At 38.7% G+C, this 26,417-nt stretch overlaps 1 protein-coding gene across 4 annotated transcripts in view; it reads right to left on the reverse strand.

The window, feature by feature from the left end:
• The window catches only part of PLEKHG1 (pleckstrin homology and RhoGEF domain containing G1), a 126,479-nt gene that overhangs the window by 93,372 nt on the left and 6,690 nt on the right, over nucleotides 1–26,417 (reverse strand). For 3 of the 4 annotated variants that reach the window (XM_088161729.1, XM_014874195.2, XM_088161730.1), the window contains exon 2: nucleotides 17,242–17,310. The gene's annotated coding sequence lies outside the window, so the exon portion shown is untranslated. Of the gene's footprint in view, nucleotides 1–17,225; nucleotides 17,311–26,417 lie in introns of those variants that run through there. The other variant, XM_088161732.1, reaches the window with a different exon arrangement.

Genomic DNA, 26,417 nt, shown 5'->3' on the forward strand with positions numbered 1-26,417 from the left:
AAACTCCCCACAGGGTCTTGTGGGAGGAGGAAAAGGGATCAAAACCTTGACTGACACTCCCCAAATACGTTCATGAAGCTTCTGCTCAAAGCCTAAGCAGAAAGAAATCCGCTTTAATTGATGAAATGCATGTATTTCCTGCATGTATGTATTAACTCTGTGCTGATCACAGTAGTTTCTCAGCTCAGCAGAAGCACTGTCTTCCAAACTCAAGTCACGTCAGTGCAGTTTGTAGGAAATTCCTTAGCGTAATTAACCATTGCTGCTTTTCTGGAAAAATGAACCATTAATGAGTATTTTTGAAAATATATTTTTAGCATGTTTTCTTTTGTTCACACATATAATCAGGCTGCGCTACAGAAAGCTGACAGAAAAGAACTCTGGGGCGCTGGGAAGCCATGAGAGCATTTTCCCGGGATGCCGCTTTCCCGGGATGCTGGCTCTGGGAGCCGCCAGGCACCGCTTCCAGCAGAGTTCCCGCAGGTGGCACTCGCTGCTGCACAGCAAGACAAAACTGAGAGCTTGCAGCAGAACCTCTCTTTCCCTCCTGCTCAGCGTGTCGGGCGAGGGTTAAAAATCATTCTGAAGTGCCGTGCTCATCGCTCGAGTCTCGATTTGGGGTTGGGCAGCCTGACAGCTAAGCTGCTATACCACCTTTTGCTTATTTCAAAACTACCTAAAATCAGAATGAACAGAATTATTTTACAAAGCACTGGGCATTTTTCGAATTATATAAACATATTGCTTCTCTCATGCCTTTGTACAGTGCAGTTAATCTCAGCAGCTCTTCTAGGTCTTCATTAAAGTTAAAAAAACCCAACATAAACAAAGAAAATTAAATCCATCAAAAGATCATGTTTCACTTACATATGGAAGGTCTGTCACTTCAGACACTTTCTTTTGAATCTAAGCTTGAGAAAACAGACAGACTTAGGTAAAACGGCTCAGCACAGGACATGCCTGACATACACTGATGAAAACCAAGGAAAAGCAGGATAAGCAGGTCAGTCCCAAGATATTCAGGGACTTAGAGGCAAGTCCCAGCACAGACCGTTCTGAGTACAGCAGTAGCAAGTCACAGCTGCCAAGAACAGCTATCGTTATCACAAAACACTGTTGTCATCTACTCGAAGAAATCTGCTACTCAACAAGCATACAGTAAAGCTCACAATGTATTCTAAGCAAAGCATTTTCAGAGCAAATTAGGGGCCCCATGCAATGCATTACATGCAGTTACTCTGCAAAAACCAACCAACAGCATAGTTTTCTTTACTGACACTTAGAGATAAAATCTTTTAACTGAGTTTTCCTTACATTGTTTTCTGATTTCATTTTTAGATAATACCACTTTACTGTGAAGTGCTAATTAGGGCCACACAAAGAAAAGTGAATTTGAAACAAACCTATTTAAAAATAAACCAAATGCCTCAACTCAGACAAGACATTTCAACATTTTCTTTATTACAAGAGCTTATTTCCAGCACCATTAATTTGTGACTCCTCAGTAATGCATATATCAAGTGCAGAAACAGCACAAAAAGCACTATGCATTTACACCAGCTACAGCATCAAAGCGACGACAGGATTTTAGGGTACAACTTCTCACATTGTGGTAGCAGACAAACCCATGGCCAGAACCCTTACAGTTGCCAGAAAAGAATACCCGACTTTCCCTTCAACAAATTCTCTGACACTGTGAGAATTTGCACAGTCATTTTACCATAAATGCCTAACTACAGTCTCTGAATGTTGGATTTACAGCTGCACTTCTGCCTTGCTCACCACTCACCCTTCCAACTACACACTCCAGGTAACTGTTGAGACTTTGTGGGAAGAAAAGTATAAAGTTGTTGGGTTTTTTTTAATCTACATTAGGTATTTTGACTGGTCACTAGCATCCCCTCTTCTTGCACCTTTCTCAAGAGAAATACAACTACTAATGCATTAGGTCTTGTATTTTGTTGAAGAAAGTCCATATGAAGGCCATCAAGTTGATTAGAGGGATGGGGCACCTCTCCTAGAAGGAAAGGCTGAGACTATTGGGGTTGTTCAGCCTGGAGAAGAGAAGGCTTCAATACTGTGGCCTTGCACAGTACATGAAGGGAGCCTATGAGAAAGCTGGAGAGGGATTTTTTTACAAGAGCATGTAGTGAGAGGACAAGAGAGAATGGCTTCAGACTGAAAGGGAATAGGTTTAGATGAATATATTACTGTGGGTGGTAAGGCACTGGAAGGAGTTGACCTGAAAAGTGGTGAATATCCCATCTCTGGAAGTGTTTAAGCCAGGTTAGATGGAGCTCTGAGCAACCTGGTCGTGTGGAAGGTGTCTCTGCCCATGGCAGGGAGGCTGGAACTAGATGATCTTTAAGATCTTTTCCAACCAAAGCCATTCTATGATTTCGTTCTAGTGAGCTGCAGAGCTTAAACCTCACTACTGGGCCAAAAGTTCTGGCTTAATGAATGAAGAAAAATTCCAAAACATTCCGGAACTGAATGCGAACCTGTCAAACTTCTTCAATAGCAGAGACTGCTTTATAGTGCACATGGTTAAGAAAAGGAAACTGAAGAGGAAAGAATTTCAGCATTGTTTATCGCAGAATTACTCAAATTCCTTTCAAAGCTCTGAACTTTGCTACAATTAGGAGAGATGCTGATTTGGCTAATAAACAATCAGAGAGATGCATACACGCAAAGAGTCCTTCTTTAGTCTTTTTCACATTCTGTCCCTCTTTAGTCTTTTTCATATTCAAGCCTCTGATGCTCAGCAACTACAGTTTTAAGATTTCTGGTTAAAGACGAGGATTGCTGCTGCTGTTCCACTCTGCTCACAGATATCAAAAAAACCAAACAAGCAAACGAGCAATAAGATAGCATCCTAACAGTCAGCTTTTATTCCCAATTCTCTCTTATACAGGAAAAAAACAAGCAAAACAAACGAACAAACAAAAAATCCTCCAGACTTGCATCTGGCATATATAGTAAAGAGCCCCTAGTACCTGCTTTTAGAGGTTGTAAGCCTCCTCCAAATTGTTTTTCTGTTAGAGAGGTTGTGTAGCACTTAAAAAGACACTTCTCTTTTTACTTGATGCCTTTGCCTGGCATACCACTAAACATCATCTTGGAAAAGACCACTGGGCAAATCCATCATTTCACCATAGGCTCAAGCAGTGGAAGAAATAAAATCAAAACAGGCCGCAAGGAAACAAAGCTATTGTTGGAACTCAAGAAATCCAATTACAGCAAACAAGTCAAATAATAGTGAAAATAAACTATAATATGCAAAGACTTAAATTAATTTGGATCCAGTCCTATGAGTGATGGATAACATACCAATGAATCCCAACACATCTGAAGAATTGGATCTAATGATGGTAGAAACAATCTTACCATGTCTGCAGGCATTTCACCCTCTGACACTTCCTTTTTGTATTTTTCCTTTCTGTTTCAGGAAATTTCTTGACACCCAACTAAAGTTCACTAACTTTGTCACACTTAGTAGTCAGAAGAAAGGAAACAACCTTGCCATCGGCTTTAGTAAGGACATCAGGCTGTCTATTACGCAGGGTAGTTTCTCTTGAAACCACAGGACTAAGATAAAAATGAAGGTTTTTCTAGGGCTTGTTTTGTTTTAAATGAAAACTTTATAGCCCTCTTGCAGAGATAGTCTTTATATTTAAGGTCAGTAAAAAACTATTATCTATGGGAAGAATTAAATTTGTATGTATTTTAACTCTGAGTAGGGCCAAAGTCAAGGCACTGAGATAGGGAATGACATCTTCCTCAACTCACATAAGCAGTATGCAATGTAAACCCTGACAACTTGATAGAGATAAGGTGCATCCAAATGCAAATAATCCAAGAGTACTGAACAGCCCAATGCTTTTCAAGAGTATAAATACAGAAAAGTGCTATTCAAAGTCAGCTGTTTCAGAGCTATTTCTTCTCTGCACTTAAACATGTTTGTGAAAGCTTCTCCCCCCCAAAAAAAACCAAAACAAACTAAAAAACAACAAACCACAAAATGCTGCTCTGCACAATATTAAAATCACAAATTTATTCTCTTGTGCATTTTCTTTTAAAAGCACTGCTGTTTTTCTTCCAGTTTGGCTAAGAGCAGAGAAATTAGTATGCATCAACTCCCATTAGGCTGCTACACCTCTTCTGTAAAGTACTTGTAATATGTTTGGATTCGCTGCATATTTTCAAAGAAATAACTTCAGACCTCATTATAGAAGAAAACCACAGAACTTTCAGAATAAGGTCATACTGATGAAAGACAAAAATGTCAGCACTGTCCAGAAAGTCCATTTACATTCTTAAAAATTTTCTTAAGCAATGTTAATTCCAAGTAAAGAAGAGAGAATGATATTTTCCCCTTCAAATGTAAACTCTTTTGGAGAGTTAAAGCAGGGGGTGGGAGATAGAAAGGAATGTTTGAATGTTTGGTTTGGCATTGCTGACAAGGAGAATGCTCATGAAGGGGAAGCCTACTTAAAACCAGAATAATGGGTAATTATTGCTTTATATGTGGATCCATCATTAGTTTTGTCTCCATGACACACAGTGACACCGTTACATTTATAAGGAAAGACTCGGACACAGATTTGCCATGAGGAGAATGGGCTCTTATAAAGCCCAGTTGTGTGTTTCCTTCAACTGCAATTGCCTGAGTACAGCATTACTGCTGAAATGAGAGGTTTAGACGTGGACATGATAATCATTAGATAACTAAAACTCAGTTGGCTTTTCCAGAAATTGTCATTTGAGTGGCTAGGCAAAATACAGCCATGCATAACTACTTACTCATGCCCTCTGAAACACGTTTGTTGTGGGCTTTTTACCCACAGCCACCAGAAAAATCCATCTACCTTTCTGACTGCAGTGAAGCACCATTAATGAAAATTTTGGGGTTTTGTTTTCATCACAGGGTATGCAACATTAGGAAACAACGCAGCAAATCACATAAAAGAGTCAACAGTTAAAGCTTTCTGAGCCCTGACATATTCCAGGCTCTGAATGTTGCCAAACCTGGCAGCCCCCCAGCCCTGGCTCAGGCAGCTGACTGTAGGACCCCTTCATGTTCCTCCAGCTTTTCCTTCTCCCTGCTTTGGGAATACATACACCCATGTATATATGTGTATGTGTATGAATACATACACCCATGTGTATATATGTATGTATATTTATATACACACTGTGCACACATGTTAAAAAAGAGGAAATTAATAACAGACAAGTTGACAGCACTGTGTACATTCCCTTGCAATTTACCCAAATGAATGGCCTCATAACTCAGATTGGGACATTTCCTGTAAAAACACTCCATATGTATCAAGCCACTCCAGAGTGCAACTGGTGAAGCGTGGCTCACAAAGAACATGCTTTCTAGAGCCAAAGTGTGCAGTTATCTACAGAACACTCTAACTAGTTGGGATGGAGAAGCCAGGGCCCTCTTGCTGTATATTAGCTTTGAAAAGTGTGTCCCCAGTTCAGAGTTCTGTAACTGCAGGCATCGTCCAACTTGCTTTTGTAGCACCGAATTGCACATGCAGAGCACAGAGAAACTACAGTTTCAAATTACATTCATGCTTAATCACTGACAAAGCACATGCATACATATATATAGTCATTAAATATATTCATTATAAAGAATAAGGAATATTAGATGAAATAGGACTAGAAATGGAAAGAAAATTATTTCATTCACCCATGATCAGCACAAGTATAGAGTTTGGGAGACTAAAACTGGTAAAAGTGAAACCATTCAAGGTAACAATATACACAACCTGCCAGAATTTCCAAAGGAATCTGGATGACCATTTCAACAGAAGCAGGTGAAAAGCTGTTGAATAAACATTTATTTTGGGTTAAAGTGCAGTATTCTCTAGACATGGAAACTCCTTCTATATAGATATATAAAGCTTCTTATTGCCACTGTTTTTTCTCAGGAGAGCTAAATTTCCTAGTAAACACTGAATTGCCAAATGCAGACCTTCACTGGCCCTTGACCAAAATACTATTTTCATTCAGAAAAATCACATGGGGATAAAATAACATGACTTTCAAGTATTTAAGTTGGAAAGGTGATTTCCTTCAGCTGAATGTTTTTCTCCTTTCTACATCAGTCTAAGAGACGTGGTTTGCTCAAACAATTATGGTTGATTATTTATAAGTAATTCTCAACAACTGCGTGGAGTCTGAGCCATTGTGCACTTTGATACTTCATTCACCTTCTCAAACAAAATAAATACCATAAACTTATCTTTCAAACACAGAAACAAAGAAATACCTGTTTTTTGCTAAAATAACATAAAATCCAGCTGCAGTAATACCAATGACAATTCTGGAAGAACCTATTTTTAAGAAAACAGCTTTATATTTCATTGGTCATTTGATCTAGTACTGGAAACTAACAAAAATAAGGACAGGGTGTGAGCAGGAATCTCTAAATAGGCTTGATTAAAGTAAATATTCAAAGGGATATTACTCGTCAGTACCAAGAGCTTCAGCCAGTTTCCAAAGCCTTTTGAATTCTCAGAGCTAAGCCCGGTGAATTCAGATGAAAGTTCCTTTTCTTCCACTTTTAAGGGAAGAAATAACTTATGTGAACTTTCTGCAAAACACTCTTCTGAGCGTTTTAGTAATTGGGGAACAAACCTAAAGCACTGCCAAGACACACAGCAAACCATTTATAAACCTTAATGTTTCATTCAAATATTAAGTTCTGATCTAGTGAAACAACATAGAGGTATTCCAATAATGCTGCTTCAAGTTATGTAATACCATCCTCAGTACATAAAAATCCCAGCTCCTCCATTCTTGCTGCCTAGCCCACATTTTGTCCCCTGAGGAACACAGGCACACAGAGTGCATACTAACAGCACCAGGTTCCCACTGAACCCAGCAGAGGCACAGAAAGGCAAGGAAACCACCTGGCCCTGCCTCACTGCAAGATTATGCCAGCCTATTCAGTGGGGCTACAGGAAAAAAGGAAAAAGTCCCTGTTGCATTTCACACACAAAAAGCTGTGTATATAACCACAAAAAGCAAGGAACTGCTCTATCTGATCAGCAAATGAGTTTCTGTAGCCCTCTGAGCCTTTTACTGCATCTAGGGAAGCAGAGTAGGAGGAAGAAGCATTTGCTCCCTTGACATCTGATGACAGTTACTCGATCTCCTTCTCATCCTGTCACTGTTCCCACAGCCTGTGCAGTATTCCCAGAGATACCACCAAGTTACTATCACTTTTTCCCCAGTGGTCACCAATATGTGTTCACCCACCAGGGCATATCAGTTTAACAAGTGCCAAGTCAGATCCAAACTCTTCTGTTTCCTCTTTCCCAATTCCAAACTCCTCCATTTATCTCTACAAAACAAACAATCCAGAAATTCACTTTGAAATACACAATAGCAATTCTGTAGAGCAAACTTACCCAAGCAAGGGACTAAAAAATTCTGCAGAGAAATGCTGACTGAGATGTGCTCACATCAAATAAAAAGTGACCCTTGATCTTCCCCACAGTGCAAAACACTCATGGGATTTCTGGACTAACCTGCAGATTTTCTGATGCTGAATAAATGCTGAGGTCACACTGCAGGGTTACATCATCAGAAAAATTAAGGCTATTCTTAAATTAATGCATTAGATGTGGCCAAAAAGTGCTTCTGGGTGCAAAAGCAAGCCGGGACAGAATAAGACATCTGTGGTAATGAATAATCCTAGTCTCCAAAACAGGGTGCATAAAAGCCATCTCTCAAGAGTGATGGCTGAGCTGCACTAGGGACTGAGTCATGCCTGGCAAGTGTCTGTGGAGAAGGCCATCATTTCCAAACATCACACCAGCAAACATGACCATCACTGACCATCTTCTTCCAGGCCTGGGAACACTCCTAAGCCCATCTGAATTTTACACAGGTGTAACCTTACAGCACTCCTCTCTCAGGCCACCTATGTTCATAAGCCTTTACTGACACATAGTTTTGATCAATTTTTTCTTAACTGAGTCTTACTACACACTTCAAAGATTTAAAGAACTTGGAATGGAGACAGAAAAACACACGCTGGCACAAAAAAGCAGAACAGGGAGAGAAGAAAGAAAACAAGAAAACCATACTCTGTGCAGAAGAGAAAATACAATTACATGCAATTGAACTACTCTTCCCTTAAGCATATGCCACTGGCAGTGTAAGGGTTTACTTTCACCTTTCAGTCTTGACCTTTAAAGTAGACCAGATACAAATCTTACATAAAGGAGCATAATTTTCTGTGTCTGTACCTCCAGAAATCTTTCTCTGCAACTTTCAGCTCCTGTGTATTCAACAAATGGTGGATGCCTCCTTCCACTGTGTCAGAACAAGAGATTTTTGCACAAGGAGAGATCAGAGGCAGTCACCCAGCTCTCCTGTAGCAAGAGAAGTCCTCTTTTGGCTGTTCCATACACAAGTTTAAGTCCGGGCATCCCTGTGATATTACCAGGCTAATGCCAGCATGAAATGTAAAGCAGATCCTTAATGGAAGGGGATTTTCTGTGGTTTGAGGGCTTCGGGCTTTCTTTTTAAATCCAACTGTAATGCAGTTTAAGCAAAATCTATCTTCAAGATATCTACCATGAGCAGCATTTTTGGAAGCAGAGGTTTGCAATCCTAGATGAACATATAAGAATCATCAAGGGAAAATTATTTACTTTTAGTGATAAAGACCAACGGCAGGAAGCATGATACTATAGAGCTATGAAGATATCTGCATGATGCCTACTTATAAATAGATGTGTGTTTACATTATGCTTTCCACATACACAGAAAGAAGCATGCATTTTTCTGCCAGTACTGCCAGCTCATTTTAAGGAAAAACTCCAGTGACTAATCTCATTTCCAGCAAGCATGCAGCAGCTTATGTCACTCACCTTGAAGACTAATATCCAAAAAAGCAGGGAAGGAAATTACTTGAGCAGGTGAATTTCATGCCTCCCTCATTAATACAGTTATTTACACTACAGAATTTACTCAATTATCTTTATGTCTCATAAAGGTATGGGTAAGACAAAATATGATTTGACAATCTCAAGAAATGTACACCACTCTCAGTGCTGAAAGGCTGTTAAAGAGTTTCATGAGAATTAGAGTTTCAGGCAGTTAAACTACATCTTGGGAAGCAATTTACACTGAATGATTAGCAACAGGGTTGAAGAGCTGGGGACTCATAGTTTATCACATATGCACTGCTGCACCACAGGAGATGAGGCACAATAGCACTTGTGTGGGGCTCCTCCAGTCCCCAGAGCACAAAGCATTTGAGTTTTTTGCCTCTCATCTCTCCTGGCCAGTGGGGAAATCAAATCAAGCTGTTCTCAGGAATGGAGAATAATATTAAGCTTCAACCCCTGGAAGACAGTCGTCTCACGCAAAAATTACCTAAATTTTATAGTTTCATCCATCTTTTATTTCCTTGTTATGCTTAGTAACAACACAGATACTAAGATTTGCCCAAGCATGTTACCACAGGCGTCACTCTGTCTCTTAAAGCCTGCTGGACATCAACAACCCAGCAGATGGTCATTACTCCAAATTCCCCACCCTCCATCATCATTAATTCAGGACCAAATTCATTTCAATGGGCTAGCCCCAATTCATAAAGAACTCATTGTCCTGACCAAATTAATAGCTTTACATCTTGCATTACCAGATGTGCTTCAGAGACACAGTAACATTTTATATTATAATGTGCTATTTAAAGCCCACTTCAATGTCATTTCTCATAAATATTGCTGTACAAGGCAAACGTACAACTATGAACCTATTCCCAAAATAAACACAAATCTCTGTATTTTTGGTTTAGATCCTAGACAGATTTGGCACAATCATTGCTCAATTATCCTGCAAACCACTTGATCAAAAGCTGTCTACTCTGATAGCACAGTCTTTTGGAAGGCATTACTTCACCCTGAAGATTAATAAACCCTCAACACTGGCACATCCAGTAAAGAGACAGGCACTTGCAGTGCCTATTACATAAGCAGCACAGTTTAGAACAATCATAGTAATAATAACAACAACAAATGGGACAAATCAAATTTATAAGGAGTAGGTCTTCACTGATAAGTCACCAGCAGATTTTGATAGATATCAAATAGGGAATGCAAAGGAACAGAGGGAATCATTTGTCATGACTTGAGTCATGTTGTGTCTGCCATTTGTCAGCAAGTTTGCATTAAAACAATGGAAGACTCTTTTCCATAGGAACAATTTGCAAAAACGAACATCAGTAGACTAGAATCAACTAGGAAGCTATCTTTCCCACTTAATGGAAAAATAAAAAGTATAATTTTGAAAATAGCCATGTTTCTTGTGAGAAAGAGGTAGAGACCATTGAAGTACTCTAAATCAAAGAAAAAGTATAATTAAAAATAGAGACAGAACTTTCCAGAGAGACAGTATTCACTTGAGTTTTAACTTATATTGTTATTTTTCCATGGAACTAAGACAAGTTTTCTTACAATCCTATATCTGAAAAACTTCTCTTTCTGATAGTTTTGTTGAAAACTGCTTGTGTGAAATGTTCTGCTTTCAATAAATTGTTGTTTTCCAACAAAATATTTTTGGCTGAAAATTCCTAATCGGCTTCACTTGTAAAATCATTTCTCGAGTGTAACATTTCATTAAATCCAATGCCTTTCCTTACTTAAAAGGCTGCATTGTGTATTTTAAAATATATCCACTCACTCTCATACCGGCACAAAACAAGCAACATTTGTGTTCAAACCTGTGATGCATGGGGGACATTTTTCTTAAGAAATCTATTTCTACCTAGAAGAAGCAAAAACAACAACTATGATATTAAGGTCTGTTCTATTCTACCTTGAATTAGAATTAGATTAGGATTAGAATCTGCATCTCCAATAAACTTTAACCTCTATAAGCATACAATTATCTTTACTAAGTAATTTTACACATTTAAATTACGTGGTAACCAAATATAATCCAGATGGATTTACCTTGGAAGTACAGTTTACAGCCATGGCTAAAGGAAAGGAGCAAGGGCTGAAATGTCTGTGGTTTGACAAACATCATTCTGGGAGGGGACAAGGCAGCAAGGGAGAAAAATAAATATCTTCTTATAAGAAGGAAAACAAAGAAAAAGGAAAGTCATAGTTACATCTCTTATCAAATTCCATATTTGTATAATTTTTAATACAATAGAAACTCATGAATCAAGAACATAAGACCATTTGATGTATTTCACTTCTGTAACTGAAGCTAAATATGCAAAGGTTGGGGCTTTTTTCATGTATTAAATATTTTTTCAAATTCCTACATAACATAACTAATAAAAATATTTACTTTTACAAAGGGTCAAGTGGACAGAACATAATTCTCCCAGAAGGAAACCAGATGTTCATTTTCTTCAAAGCGATGTCCATGCTGATAAAAGCAGTAGCTAATCTTTTAGAGGTTGAAGGTCTTGTTGAAGTTTCTTTTACTGAAGAGCTATATATCAAGCTTTAATGAATATCTGCCTCAATGGAAGGAGTATTTTTAATTTTTAATAGGATTTTGGCTTGTGTGTATAGTCATCAATGCATATGTACTCAAAGAACTGTCTTTGAAAATTTCGTAAAACAATTTATAGTCATGCTCTAAGTCACGTACTGCATCTTAAACTCATGATAAAAGAAGTCACATCTGTTCCTAAAGCCAAGATTCCATCATAAAAACATCTTAGCAAACTCCTGTAGAGTAATTTGAATACATTAAGTCATACAAATATTCAAGTGTTTCTCACAAGTAATTCAAGTGGTGCAGAATTATCCATCAATGTAGTGCTTAGAATTGTAAAAAGCTCAAATTAACAATACACTATGTTTCTTAACAGTGCACTCTTTATAAAATTCAATATATTAAGAGATCCGTAAAATGGAATTTACAAAAACTTGAACAAATACATCATGAATGATTCTGTGGGTTTTTCCTGTATTACTTGGCTTTTGTCATGACTAATATTTAGCTACACCATAATTCTTGCCAAGAGATGCAAGATAATTCTGAAATCCTATGGGGATAGGCTAAATGTTTAAAAGGCTTCAGAGGCAAGTTCAGGGTCTCTGTGTATCTCACTCAGAAAGCAAAAGAATTACTTAGTTGCTTAAATTACTCCTAAATAAGTCTTCAGGGAAAAAAACCTCAGTTTTATCACAGGTAGAAGGAAACCCCACACAATTTAAATTTAAATTTGGGGTTATGTCATCTGCTTTTTATCTTCGGAATTTTGTTCTGATCAAGGAATGACAAAGTTAACCTGAGACATTAACTGCAGCATGATTCACTTATGGTATCATGAATTTTGTGTTCAGTCACATTGGTGTGCACCTATAGCACAGAATGCTCTGGCTCACTTTTCCCATCTCTAGTGACCAGGTGCATCTGTTATTTGAAAAACCTGTTTAGCTCAAGGAAGGCTGTAAGCTTTCAGCTAAACAGCATCCTATGGATAGAAAGTTGTACATCTCAACATACCCTTTGTTAAAGGTTCACTTCTAAGAGGACAGGAACAGAGCAGCTCTCAGGATTACAAGTGACAAGGGCTGAAAAAAATCCCCAATTTTATCCAATATGCATCAAAAACCCCCAAAGAAGTGGGAAGCACTACCCAGTCCACTGACTAGTTAACTAGCTGCACCCAAGCCCAACATTAGCTCTGTTAGTTTAAGTACAAATGTGTTTAGTCTGTGCAAAAGCAGAGTACTAGCACCTTGCTTACAAGAAATGGTGCCATTAAACAGGATGAAAGGAAAGGAAGGAACAAACAATATGTAGTAAGAATTGAGACTTACAGAACTTTCAATTAATGCTTTTTCAAGCACTTTGCATGGCAAGAGAGAACAAAATGGCCAAGACACACTTAGGGTTTGTACAGAGTTCATACCATTTTCTCATCTTTATAGTACAAGAGTTAAAAAGTAGTGGAAAAATTATGGCTGGTGTGATGGAAGGGACAAGCTGTGGTACACTGCTCCCATAACCTACTTCACCCAGCTGCTTTACTGGCCTCCCTCAACCATCTCTCCAGACACTTGTCTTCCCCAGCATCAAGTCTCATTCTTCTCTCAGGCCAGGCACTTACCAATAGTTCACCATTCATCTGTCCCCAGAACTTCTTTCCCTGTCATGTATAAAGCCAAGTAAGGAGCTCCATTCAAGCCCAACCTCCTCTCTGGGAGAGCTGGGCCACACTACAGAGCTCCCCAGTTAGTTTCTCAGCACTTCTGAGAGCTATGCTGCAACACATCAAGCAGAAGATGCTCAAGCAGGAGCTGAACAATGGTATCACAGACTTAGAAACGGCATCCCGGAAATTGCAGTGAAAGCTGTGTAAATGTGTCAGGTTTTGGGTCCTTGATATGAATGCTATCTTCTTTCTCCTCTTCCCCAAAGGAAGCCATTTCCAGCTTTATTTTGGAGTATTACATTTACAGTGCAGTTAACTATGAAGACAGGAACCAATACACAGCACATCCCGGAAGATTTTACAAGATTGTGTGTTTGTGTGTGCGCATGTATAAAATACACTTGTTTGAAAAGCAAGTTAGTTTCTTCCAGTGTGTAATTTGTTTTTCTGCTTTGGCTGCACCTGTGACAAAGGAGCAATACTGTCACCTGTACCCTCTCTATTAACTATCCTGAACAGGACACACACACACAAAAAAAAAAAAAAGAAGTAGTCGTCTTCAAGACAGTTTCACTGCTGTACAGGATGCTCACCAGAAAACAACAGATGTGCTATAATCACTACTGCCCATTCATTTCCTTTCTGCCAGAAAGAAAGCAGCAGTCATCAATTAAGAACCCCTATCTACAGGACACAAAAGGAAGTATACACTTCTCCTTGGTCATTTGACCGCAACAATAGGAGATGGCAGCGGGAAAGGACTGAGCGCTCTGAGCAAGTGTGGTGGGCAGGAAAGCAGATAGGCGTGGGTGAGCTTGTTTCTTTGGACTTTTAAAAAGCAAATGTAAGAATTTTTGTTCAACACTTTAATATACAAACGTTATACAAAAAAATAATTTTGTCTACAAATTATACAAAATCATAATTATATTATTTCTGAATTTTTTCAGACTATTTATTTACTCCTTTTCACAGCAGAAATCCCAAACATGGAAACTGACAAGAGAATTAAGCAGCCTCTATCTGGAAAAGCTGTTTTATCAATAACAAAGCCTCTTCTGAAACAGTTATCAAATTTTTATTTAAAAATCAGTCTAAATGTACTAGGTACATAGAATTTCAATACATCACTGGCATAAATTATCTGGATTAATATTTTTAAGAAGTCTAGTCAGATCTCTGTATCTTTCTGTTAAAGATTAGGTTTGCTGGTCAGCTTCATTGCTCTGAAATAGAATGACAGCTTTCATAAAACTGCCAAGAACAGAAAACCCTAGAGATGGGCTTTATGTTATGTCTGTTCCACAACTGTAGTCAGCCACAAAGGGTTTGCAGGAAACTTATTAAAAATGTTAGCCTTAATTAAGGTATTAGGCCCTAATCTAGCATGCTAAATTAAACGCCAAATATTCCCATGGATACTAATGCAACTGCTCTAAGAGCTTGGTAGGCACTTCCCACAATAGGAAAGCTCTTACAGGCCGTCACATTGGGACTGAACCCTTATTTTTGCCCTGTACCTCTGCTTCATTGCATACCAAAAATAGACCCGACTTACAGAAAAGCTCATACGTGGGCATAGAATCATTCCTCTCCACCCCCACACAGATTTGCAAGCCCTCACACCACTAAAGGCATGATCTAAACAAAGCATTCAGTGATGCACAGATGCTTGAGGAATTTTTTTAATGTATTGACTTTCAGCATAAACACACTGCGTATTAAAACTCACATGGAATTGTCAGAAAAAGTATATTGATCTAATGTTTCCTTCTCTGCTACAACATGCTATGATTTAACAGATGTTAAAGTCCACTTTAATCCTTCTAAAGATATTCTATGCACCAACTTACTGGAACAATTAAAAACAAACAATACTGTTATATAAGTCAAATGGATAACAGCAAAATAGAAACAAATTTCATAAAACATTTCCCTCACCACCCCCAGAAGTTTTTCAGAATGAAAATATTCTAAGAAGTTCCAGATTTATGCTTGACATGTAAAACAAATTTGGCAAAATTACTGGTGGTTATTTGGTAAGATTCAACATCCATCCCTCAAAGCTGTATCCCTCTATGCCTAAATCATTAAATTTTTCTTTTTACGGAACACCAGCCCTCATATTTTGTGTTTCTTCCTTTTTCTCACAAAATTAATTCCTTACTATATGCCCTTCATCTAGTCCTTGAATGCCTTATCCCCTTAGCTGATACGTTCCCACACGCTCCAGTTTTGTTGACACAACAATTTTTTGAAGCACTTCACAGTGAACGCTTGTCTGCCAGGAATCCCAAAGAATCTTAGGAAATCCTCTGCATCTTAGGACACAGGCACAATCCATGTTATCTCTGCTTTCAGAAGAAAGGTTATTTGAGTCTGATAGTCTGGTTAGCTTTTCTGTTCATCACGAAAACACAACGAAACCACTGCAACTCAAAACCAAGGCCAAGCAGCACACTTGAAATTAAATGGAGATCAGGGAAAGGGAAGAGTTTGTGCAAATAATTCACTCTAAGGTCACTAGGCAAACACTTTGCGTGCATTTGGATATGCACAAACTTCAAGCTAAATAAATAAAATTATTTCCTCTGTGGAAGATGGGAATGTACAGCCTCTCCACACTTGTGGATGAAAAAATATGCTAGTAATTAACTATCAGCAAGTAACACAGAGAACTAGTGTCCTGAATTTAGGTCATGCAATTATTCTTCTCTAATGCATGTTAAAACATGCAACTTGATTCAAATCTTGCTATTTTTGGAAAACACTGAAGAGGAATTTCTGGTCTTTCCTCTTGTAGCCTGCGCAAAACATTTTTCTACTTATAGAGACTGTTCCCCCTTGGATCTAAAGGAAAGTAAGACCTCACTAATGTTTGTCAGATGTAAGCTTCAATCTAATGCTACACAGTCCTGCAAGTGTCCCTCTATTACAGTTAATCTTAAAGCATTGGAGACAAAATAAAGTTGCCATCCTCCTAAGATTTCATAAACATTTGAACACAATGGGATTATAAATGCATACTACATAATTATATTACAAGCCCCACTGTCAGTAGGGTAAAAGAATAAATATTATTAATTAGTGGTCTAATATAGCATATTAGTATTCCCTCTGCAGGTCACAGAAGCCAGAGTGGCAATTAACATAATGCACCTTTTTTTTTTTTCTTTAAATTATAAATTTATCTATGCTACACTGGTTTCCATTAGCACTGGAAGACGTGAAGTAGATTACCTATATATAAGGGATCAAGTATTTCCAAATAGCAGTGTCTGAGTTGTTAGCCACTGAACATCTGCTTTTTTCAGAGAGAAAAAAAAATTCCTCTAGGTTGGCACCAGGAATCTTTCTTGTTGGACAGGAGGAGAAAGGGATCTTGCCTAAAACTCTCATATTTAATATTTTCTGTAGAGTCTCCTTCCAGCCCTATTGTGAAATTTTCTGGAATGTCAATTTGTTTCAGATAATCAAATCAGTGAAATCAGTTATTGCAATCAGGTTACATTTCTATGGCATGTAAACCTGCTTTTCCTATGTTCCCAAGTTCCCTAAATGCTCCTAGACTTCCAGGCAGTGAGATTATATGAACAAAATTAAATCACTAAAATATAAACTAAAATGACATAGACTAAGGAAATCTCAGGAGAACAAAGTTGTCCTGGCTCTCCCCATCCCCATAGGGAGACCATTGTTACTCCATCAAAGTGGCACTTTTGCTTCCAAAGGGAGAGAATCAAGCAACTGAACAAAATTTCAGCTACAGATCTTAAGCAAAATCTCCGTTTCAGAAACAAGGACTAAAACTGAAGAGTTAGCCTCCCCAAAAATTGATTAATTAGCATAAAAACCCACTAGTGTGCAGAGAGGAGCACCCTCTCTCTTGGCTAACCCACACAGTGACCTACTGTGTGTTTGCATATTAAGCAGCCTCATGGTTAACCCGAGGCACGTTCACCTTACACCAGTGGCAATCCTCCCAGTCAGAGGCACCAAACCTCACCTCACATTTGAAACAAAGTAAAAAACCAAAAGTTAAAATAATAGTAAAAAAGTTTACCTGGGAGAGCACTCACCAAATGTATCACTGTTACGTTGGGCAAAATGGAGTAACTTTTCCTTTCCTCCGTTGAATCTCTGGCATTCTGCAGAAAGAAGGGTGGAAATTATGGAGTTAGAGAAAGGATAAAAGGGAGCTCAGCTGCACAGCTCAGCAGGGGTCAAGGCACACCTCGGTTTATTCCCCCTAAGTCACACTCGCCGTACGTACGTGTCCCGTTCTGTCCTAAAGAGCATCTGAATAAAACATAGCATGGGCTGAATCCAGTTCAGACATGCTAAGGAGTCAGATTTTTGAATAGGAATTAGACACTAATGTGATTCTGAAAATCCCATTAAGAGTCTTTACCACCTCTGCCTACCTACATATCTTTAAAAATCTAGATCAGACAGCTTGCCTATGGTCGTGCTGTATGGCTGTGCTGAAGCAAGGAAATACTGCTGGGTTCCCAATCTCTAAACCCCAAGGGTTTCAGGCCACACTCCTTCTGGAAATTGTTACAGTTGACTTTCAACTTAATTTTCTCTAATGCCTGGAAACCTCTATCCAAATGAGCCCTCAGTTCCCTGGTAAACAACATCAGTGGCCTATAAAGTACATCAGAGACATAGCTCGCTGTGAACTGCCTCCATTAATGCTAGGTATTTTCACAAGGTCAACAAAGCATGATAAATATCTGAATAAATATAATGTTTCTCCTACCGGTTTACAAAAACCAGCTATTTAGGTAGAATTGCAGTGCAGCTTTTTCTTGCAAACTTTATTAGCCTGCCTTGAAGCCTAAAAACGGAAGATTTTTGATTTAACAAGGGAAAGAACTCATTCCCTCTGCTAAACTTGTAGCTCCTCCCAGCCTCAGCAGAATATCAACTGGAACTGAACAAGGATATCTTTTTTTATTATTTTCATTTCTCTAAGACATTGCTTTACATTTCCCTTTTCTAGAATATCCAACATTAATTCACCTCTCCTGTGCTATTTCTGTGCCATGGACTGAGCCAAAGGTGACAGTGAAGAATCCACAGAAACCCAACATCAAATGTTCCTGTTCTGAACTTTCAAGAAACTATTTAATAACTTTCTTCTTTTTTTATATCATCATAAGGCCTGTTTATATACTTGAAGTGGAAACAGTGCACATTCAGCTGCAATTGATTTCCTGTATGGCAAAATACCTCAGGCATTCAGCTGGCTGGGAGCACTGTGGAGGCCTCTTACCATCACCAGGTTTTTGAGACCAGGAAGCTCTGCCCCACGCTTGTTCTTATGCCAGAAAAAATGAGAGTCCCTGCTAAGTGTCCAAGTTAATTTGGCCTAGGTGAACCAAATCATAAACAGGCAACATTTTATATTTCAAAAACCCATTTAAAAAATATTGGTCTACTTTCAACTTCAGCAGTAATGCCATCAATTCAATCTTGCTAGTGGGGCATAACGCTCATCTACAGACATTTTTTAAATACAAAAAACTACTCCATCTGAAATTTTCTTTTAATAAAATACCAATATATTTGCCTTCTCCATGCTATCTTTACAACAACAAATTAACGCTACAGGCAATTTCACAGACTAAAAGAGTGTATTTTTTTTCTTTTGGTATCACTGAGTGACTACAGCAACCATTTTATTAACTTCACTTAGGTTTTCCTTTCCATAACTGAAGACAGTAGTCTCCACTAACATTTCTAGGAATTTGAAGAAGGAAATACATGAGTAGTCTCACCAAGTTCCTGTGATCAGACTGTAACAGTGTTATATTCAAATGCCCAACCACCTGACTGTACTTCAGATTGTAAATTAAGCAAAACAGAAATGCAAAGTGACTGATAATTACCATCCTACTTTCCACTTATCATGGAAGCTTCCCTAGCCTAAAACCCTTCAGAGTCAAAGAACTCAATTTCAACTGCTTGAGAACCCAGTTTCTTCAACAATTGAAAACATGGAAAAACAGACTGGCAATACAACCACAACCATTTAAATATACACGCATTTGTGTGCATATATAGAATATACATTATATATAAACAAATTAAAATCAGGAACCTAGATAATCCAGAGGAAGCCTAAACTTTTTACTGGGGCTGTCTTGTTTGACAGTAGTTTCATCAATAACAGTTTGTTAATTCTAGGGTAAAATCATTTGCCAAAAGCTGAGATATTCTCTAACCCCCAGCACATACAACGACCTTTCAAAACATTTCAACTGATCATCTGAGACAGGGTTTTACAGTCATCCAAACTGACTGAAGTACAAGCTCTGGGATGCTACAGAATGTTCTATTAACCTTTTTTAACTTTTCCAATAATGTTTTCTACATTTTTTACTATCCTCGTACTATATAACAAGACAATCCATAAGGAAAATTAATTTTTCATCCTGTGAATTTTTTTATACATTCAGTGGTCAACCATCAGAGTAAGAAAAATTAACACTTTTGTACTAGAAAAACTATCATGAAGAAAATATTTTGCATATCTCTTTCAAGAAAGTGATTAACAAATATACTGTCATTGTCTTCTAATTTCATCTTTCAAAAGTTTGCATGATTTAAAATAGTCTTAGTCTAGAAATATATCACAGTTACTAACAAAAAGCTTTACTTCTTAATCACTTTTAGAAAATATATAGGGTTAAAGCATCAAGCAAGGAGCATCTTAAGAAGCAAAAGCACCAAAGAAACCTGAATTCACATATTTAAAAAGACTTGAACCATAACGTCTGGCTATCCTGGGAAAAACACTATGGGACATGGAGTTCACACTATAATGTTAAATTAAAAGCCCAGAAGCTTGAAAACTATCTTTCAAGGTGCAGTAAAATTAGAGGTGCTCCTTTCAGGTATACTCTACATGGGAGGCAACCAAAATAATTTTCAATAAGAGGATGGATGCTTTACTTTATTCCTCAGGAGTCATTATCTTCACCTCAGTTTCCCTAAAAAGTGCAAATGACACATAACCTTTGTGGTCTACACACTCTCTCGGTGTGGTGAAAGCTAACATCACTTTAGCCCAGTTAAGGGTTCCCTCAAATCATGGGGTCTGAGCTTTGCAATCTCTGCTTTTCCAGAATTTCCTTATCCTGTTTCAGCTAGGCTAAAAGACCACAGTAAGCCAGAGCCACCCAACCACACGTAATTGTGTTCCACAAACTTACAAGTGGGAATTTGCATCAATTTCAAGTAGGATATCAAGACATTAATTCCATTCATTGATATTCCTGCTCTCACCTAGTCCCACACCTCATATCCATACAACTCCATCCTTATGACTTAGATTATATTGTGTATTGGACATAATAAAATTTTGTCAACACATACATACATATTTGTTTTAAAACAAATACTCTTGCCAAACAATTCCACATACTGACCCTTTAAGAAAAGCTCAGAATAAAATTCTTTGTAGATGTTCACATGTGCTAGACAGCAAACCACTGTGCAAGTTTAATCACCAGTGAGGAGGACTAAAGTGAAAATTTATTTGACATGACTTTTACTGAGCTAAGTGCCAGTTCCTAAAGCCCAACTTTTCTGGCTGAGGAATGCAGCTTGCTTTTACAGGAAGGCCACATACTGTAGCACCTTCTCATTGCACGTCATGACCGATTAACAGACGGAAAATGTGCCACATCCCAAGCAAACGGATTTATTCCACATGCAATCAGCTGAGAGCTTTCCCAGACATATTAAGCTAATTTCATGGACTAAGTTCATGCAGTGCTTCTGGAGCTTCTTTCACTCTACCCATTCACAATAGTTAACAGCACAAAGGTGAGTTGCATGACAAGGTCAACAGCTGGGTGAGTCTTTGCCAGAACTCCTCCAGACCATCCCTGGTATGACCTCAAACTGTCCTCAGGAAAGAAGTTAGCACTGGGCAAGTATGGGCATAAACAAGTAACTGTGATCCAGATAACGGAACTAATCACCCCCTGATATATGACTCAATATTTATAATTAACAAATAAAAGGAACCAACCCAGTACATTTTCCTCTTATCATCAGAAGATGGTCATCACTGATCCTCTATTAAATATTGAAAGAACTCTTTGTGCAACACTGACATTGAGTTAAAGAGCAAAAGAAAAAAAAAACCCCATAGTATTTAGTGGGCAGACTCCTCATCACTACAAGACAGCAGCAGTGAAGAAGCATCCAGACAGCCCTAGCATCCAGACCCCCGTGGAAGCTCCAAGAGCTGCATGATGCACACAGCCAGGGTGGGCAGGTGCATCTGTCAGGTATGCATGTCAGCACTGTCCCCTTGAGATGAGACTCTCAAGCAACACATTTTCAGTGACAAAGGCTAATGACTAGCTTTTCTTCTGAAGAGAGCAAAAGAGATCCATCATGATTTTGTTTTTCCAGAATTCTTCCTTGAAAAGCAGATACAGCTCCTATCCTATCCTATCCTATCCTATCCTATCCTATCCTATCCTATCCTATCCTATCCTATCCTATCCTATCCTATCCTATCCTATCCTATCCTATCCTATCCTATCCTATCCTATCCTATCCTATCCTATCCTATCCAAACAGCCTGCAGTAGTGTCTGGGAGAAAATCTTTCTCCTCCATACCCCACCTGTGCATATCACAGGTCCCAATCACATCACTGCTTCACCAAAACAGGGCAGAAAAAAAAAATCACCTATTCTCCTTGCTTTGACTTTGTGGGAGTCTGATTCAGCACCTATTCTGTGCTTTGGATGAACAAACTGCTTTGAAGGGGCCTGAGGTGTGCAAGAGCCAAATCTGTGTTTGAGAACAGAGGCTGCTCTGTTGCAGCAGGATCCTCTGCTGCAGGGCTGCAGAAATAACCTCTTCAATGTGGTTCTTTCTGGATCTGCAGTGTGCGTGGCAGCAGATCCAGCAGGACAGCCTAGCTCTAAGGTGAAGAACACAAGTGACACTGTCAGCATACACAGCCATGAGTGTGGGATGAGCATGCACATGAGCATGTACAGCACACCTGTGTTGGGAACAGGCCACACTGCTGCAGGTGAAGTGGCAGAGTGCAAACTGCAATAACTGAGATCACTGGGATAAGTCAGGACGCAAGAGATCAGCTCTAAAATCTGCCCAGCACGTCTTGTGCCTTAACAAACCACTCTGTCCTTCATACCAGGAAAAAAGTGGGGTTTTCTTAATGCTCTGGTCTGCACTGCCCTGCTGGCAGGCTCTAAGAAAATGGAAAACAATTCCTGAAGGGAAGGTCTGCAGAAAACCTGTTCTTTTCCCCTGAGAAATTTGCCTAGCATGGACTCTCCCAGCACAGATATCCAATTTAGGGACCGTGTCATCTAAAGCAATGGAACAGCACAAATATGGCAAGATACTGCCCTATATACCAGAAAGAAACCTTGGAGATTAAATAGTCATTAATTCCCTCAGAAATTACTTACTTTCACTTAATAACAGATCGCAGCATTCTAGAGTGGTTTACCAAAACATCTGCACTCTGTCTGATGCTTGGTACTGCAGCTAAAGTTTAAGAAAGTAAGTCAGGAGCTTTGGCTCAAAAATCTGGGAAAAACTCGGAAGATTAAATGAGTTCAAGCTCAGGAGGAGGAGATGCTGGAGGCAATCTTCTCATACCATAAGGCAGAAGAGCCTTCACAGCACAACCAACCTGACAAGGCAAGGATTCTCAGAGGCTATATCCAGTGAGGAGTGGGCTAAGTGGTCCTGTCTGCTAACAGGACACAGACAGCAACCTCCTCAGGGCAGGAGCAGCACAGAATGACCAAGATAAGGCAAATCAGAGGTTTATGACTTCAGATTCCGCCAACATGAGAGAGATCGATAATTACCAGAAAAGATTGACAGAAGGATGTTACAAACCGCATGCTGGTAGAGTATGAGGGAAGGCAAACCATCTCTTCAAATTAAATACTGATTAATTCTTAAATACATCTTTGTCTACCATTCCAATCGGCTAAGACTGCTGAAAAAATAGCATTTCTACAAGCAAGTGAAGTCTGTGATGACATCACTCAGACACTAAGGTGTGACAGCCCTCTGAGCAACCTCACGAGGCACGTTATCAGGATAGTGAGAAGGAACTGGAACGTAAACAGTGAGAAAGCTTCATAAGCACTCAAGTATGAAGCACGCTCATCTTGGCAGCACCAATACTGCTTGTAAGCCAAACCCAATTCTCCTATTACCTTGGTTTCAGTTTAAAACAGTAAGTGGAAAGCTCTATGCATACTGAAGTAATAAAGATTACTGACGTACAAATAAGTAGTTCTTCATCTCACCTATTTTCAAAATCATTCACAAAGAAGGAACTATCATTTTTCCCCCATATCAGACATCAAGGACACAAAGCACTATGTTACTTTATAATGAAGTATCACAGATCAATGGCAGCAGCAGAAAGCAAGTTGTTCTGCTGCTTCCTTTCTGAAATGTGTTGGGAACTCAGTTATGGATCTGGACTCACTGAGGCAGGCAATGCAAATACAGAAAAAGAAACAAAAACAAAAAGAAATCCCCCAAACAGCACATTGATTCTGGTATTTAGAAATCACAATGAAGCTGCAGCTGACAGTATATCTAATCTTAGGGACATACGTGAGGGTGAACATTGGTCAATACTTCAACAAACCAGAGTTTACAGGGGGTTAGGGAGGAAAACTTGCCTGTGTTTACAGATAACTGTCCATAACACAAGGGGAAGCATGGGAGAAAATACTAGCAGTAGAGCCTGTGCACTATATCTAGGAGATAGAGACTCCTTATGTGGGCCAATTAAAGGGCAGAAGCTGACCTTGAAGCCCACACCCAGATGACAATGCTGGAAGACGTCAGCCATGACCATGAAAAGAAACTGACTGTTATGCTGTCCCCGACCCTGCTCCTCATGACAACCCAAACAGCCATCTCCTTCCCAAGGTACCAAGGGTTTATCTCCAATGGCTGTGAGCAAGCAAATGAGCAGGTGATTCAATCACCGTACACACTTTTTATCTCTTCCAGTGAAAGGAAGCAAGCATCTTATCAGCAGAAAACAGTAGCCAATGATACTAATGCTTGGAGTGTGATCCTGAAACAGCTGAAAGGATACAAAGGTTCAAATATTTAAATGTTTACATTCATTAAGTTAGGTTTTAAAAGATCTGGGCAGGGCTTGCATGCAAATTTCTACAGAATGTATGCTTACAGGAAGAGGCTTGGCACCACTTGCAGTCTGAACTCAGAGCAGGTAAGCAAGACTTATAGAATTCACAGTTAATTAGCACTGCTTCAGTCTAAAGTTTACATGGGAAACTGCTGCCAGCCCACTTTATACCTGTTCACTACACTTACAAAAAACAACACGTGCAGCCTCCACTAGCATAATCATCATGGTCCCATAGAACATTAGGAAGCAGAACTAATGGAGCACATGTTGAGGAAGGAATGAAGAAAAGAATCAAGTCAAATGCATGAAGTCACTCTTACAGATAAATTTTCAAATTGTCAACCTTGCTTGGTACTTTCACAAGCAATGCTCTTCATTGTGATTAGTGAAAACACAGGTAGTGGCCACTCCCACATGCAGATTCTTCAGAAGGCACCTCAGTCAACAGATGACAGTGGGTTTAAGAGTTTGTAACTTTGCTTGGACAGCTGCTTCTTTCCGGTCTCCTTGAAAAGTAGTTTTTCCCTCTATTTTCTTCCTCTATCTAGGCCCTTTTATTTTCCTGCATTTGTAATCAAGTTCATGGTTAAACCTATTCTAGGCCAAGTTCATATAAATTCAATTTTTGGTGAATCAGATTAGATGAAGCTATTTGATACAACAACCGTAACAAAAAAGTTTTTATCTTTAAAGTGATTTAAGAAAGTTTAAACACCAAGAAATAGTTTGTCACACTTGTCACACACTTTTTTTGCTTTTTTTGCAAATTAATGAATACCAACAGACTATAATGATACTTTTAGTTATTATTCAATCTGTTCACATTCATCTCTGACTCCTGTACTTAAAACTATAATTATTGCCACTAAGATTGACTTTATTCTTCATTCCCTTTACTCCTGTTCCCAGGCCAGTTTTGTGGTTCCACCACTCATTGTGGTGTGTGAGGCTTTTCTAAAGCACAGGGGAAATCTAGGCTCCACATCCTTTGCATTCTAAGTTACAAGAATAACACTTTCTTCCCCTTTCTTTCTCATTGACAGTCCTACTAGCTAAAACTTTTTATGTGCAGTGACAGTAATGCAGGTTCTCAGAATTAACCATTCAGCAACAGTTCTGCAAGCCTTTTGACCACTCCAGACTTTCCTGAAGGCTGCAAAAATTCTTTTCCCCCACCTTCCCCTCTTAACTCTACAGAAATAGAATGCCATTTAGAGTAAGCAGTGGTAAGACATCCTCATTGTCCCCACCAGAAAAAATTCCAGCTTATTATAAGAGGATTGCCATCTCTCCAAATGTCTTCCAAATGGTAGACATTACATTATTAACTTGCATTTTTTCACATTTTATTATTCTATATTCTATTGTATATTCTATCTAAATATCTGTACTATATTTGGCGATTAAGAAATTTATAGCATACATATATATAGCATATAGTTATATATAGCATATAACTTAAAGCCATAACTAATTTAACGTGTCAATAAAACGTTTCCTTAACACAGCAACCCTCCTTCTCAACACAGCTGAATGCAAAAGGGAATGCACATCAGATTAATTCCTTTGTTCCAATTTATAACTGCCACAGCTTTATACATGTCTAATCTCAGAAACACTTCTAAATGGAGTCTGCAAATGGCTCCCTTCATCAGCTTGGATGCTCCCATTATTTCCTGATCCAGCACATTCGACCTTATGGAGTTGGGGTACATGGCAGGGTCATGCTGCCACCCAGAAATGTGGTCCCTCTTTTTCATAACCCCATGCTCTCACAATCAAGAGCAGCAGCACTGGCTTGGCTGGGAGAAACTTAGTGGTGCCCAGCAGTCGATGGAATGGCAACCAAGCATGAAGAAAATGAATAAATAAATAAAAATCAACAGTTTAATAGGTCTTTGGCATCCTTTAACAACTGTGCTAAGTATCTCTTAAAATACTGTTATTTTGGATTTCATAAAAAAATTAAGAGATAAACAAGCTCCATACATTCTTTAGTATCCTTTCCAAATAATTGGTTTGGTTTAGGATTGGTCTTTTTTAGTGACAATTTTAGAGA

This window comes from Sturnus vulgaris, chromosome 3 (genome assembly GCF_052056855.1).
Source record: "Sturnus vulgaris isolate bStuVul1 chromosome 3, bStuVul1.hap1, whole genome shotgun sequence".
Lineage (NCBI taxonomy): Eukaryota > Metazoa > Chordata > Aves > Passeriformes > Sturnidae > Sturnus > Sturnus vulgaris.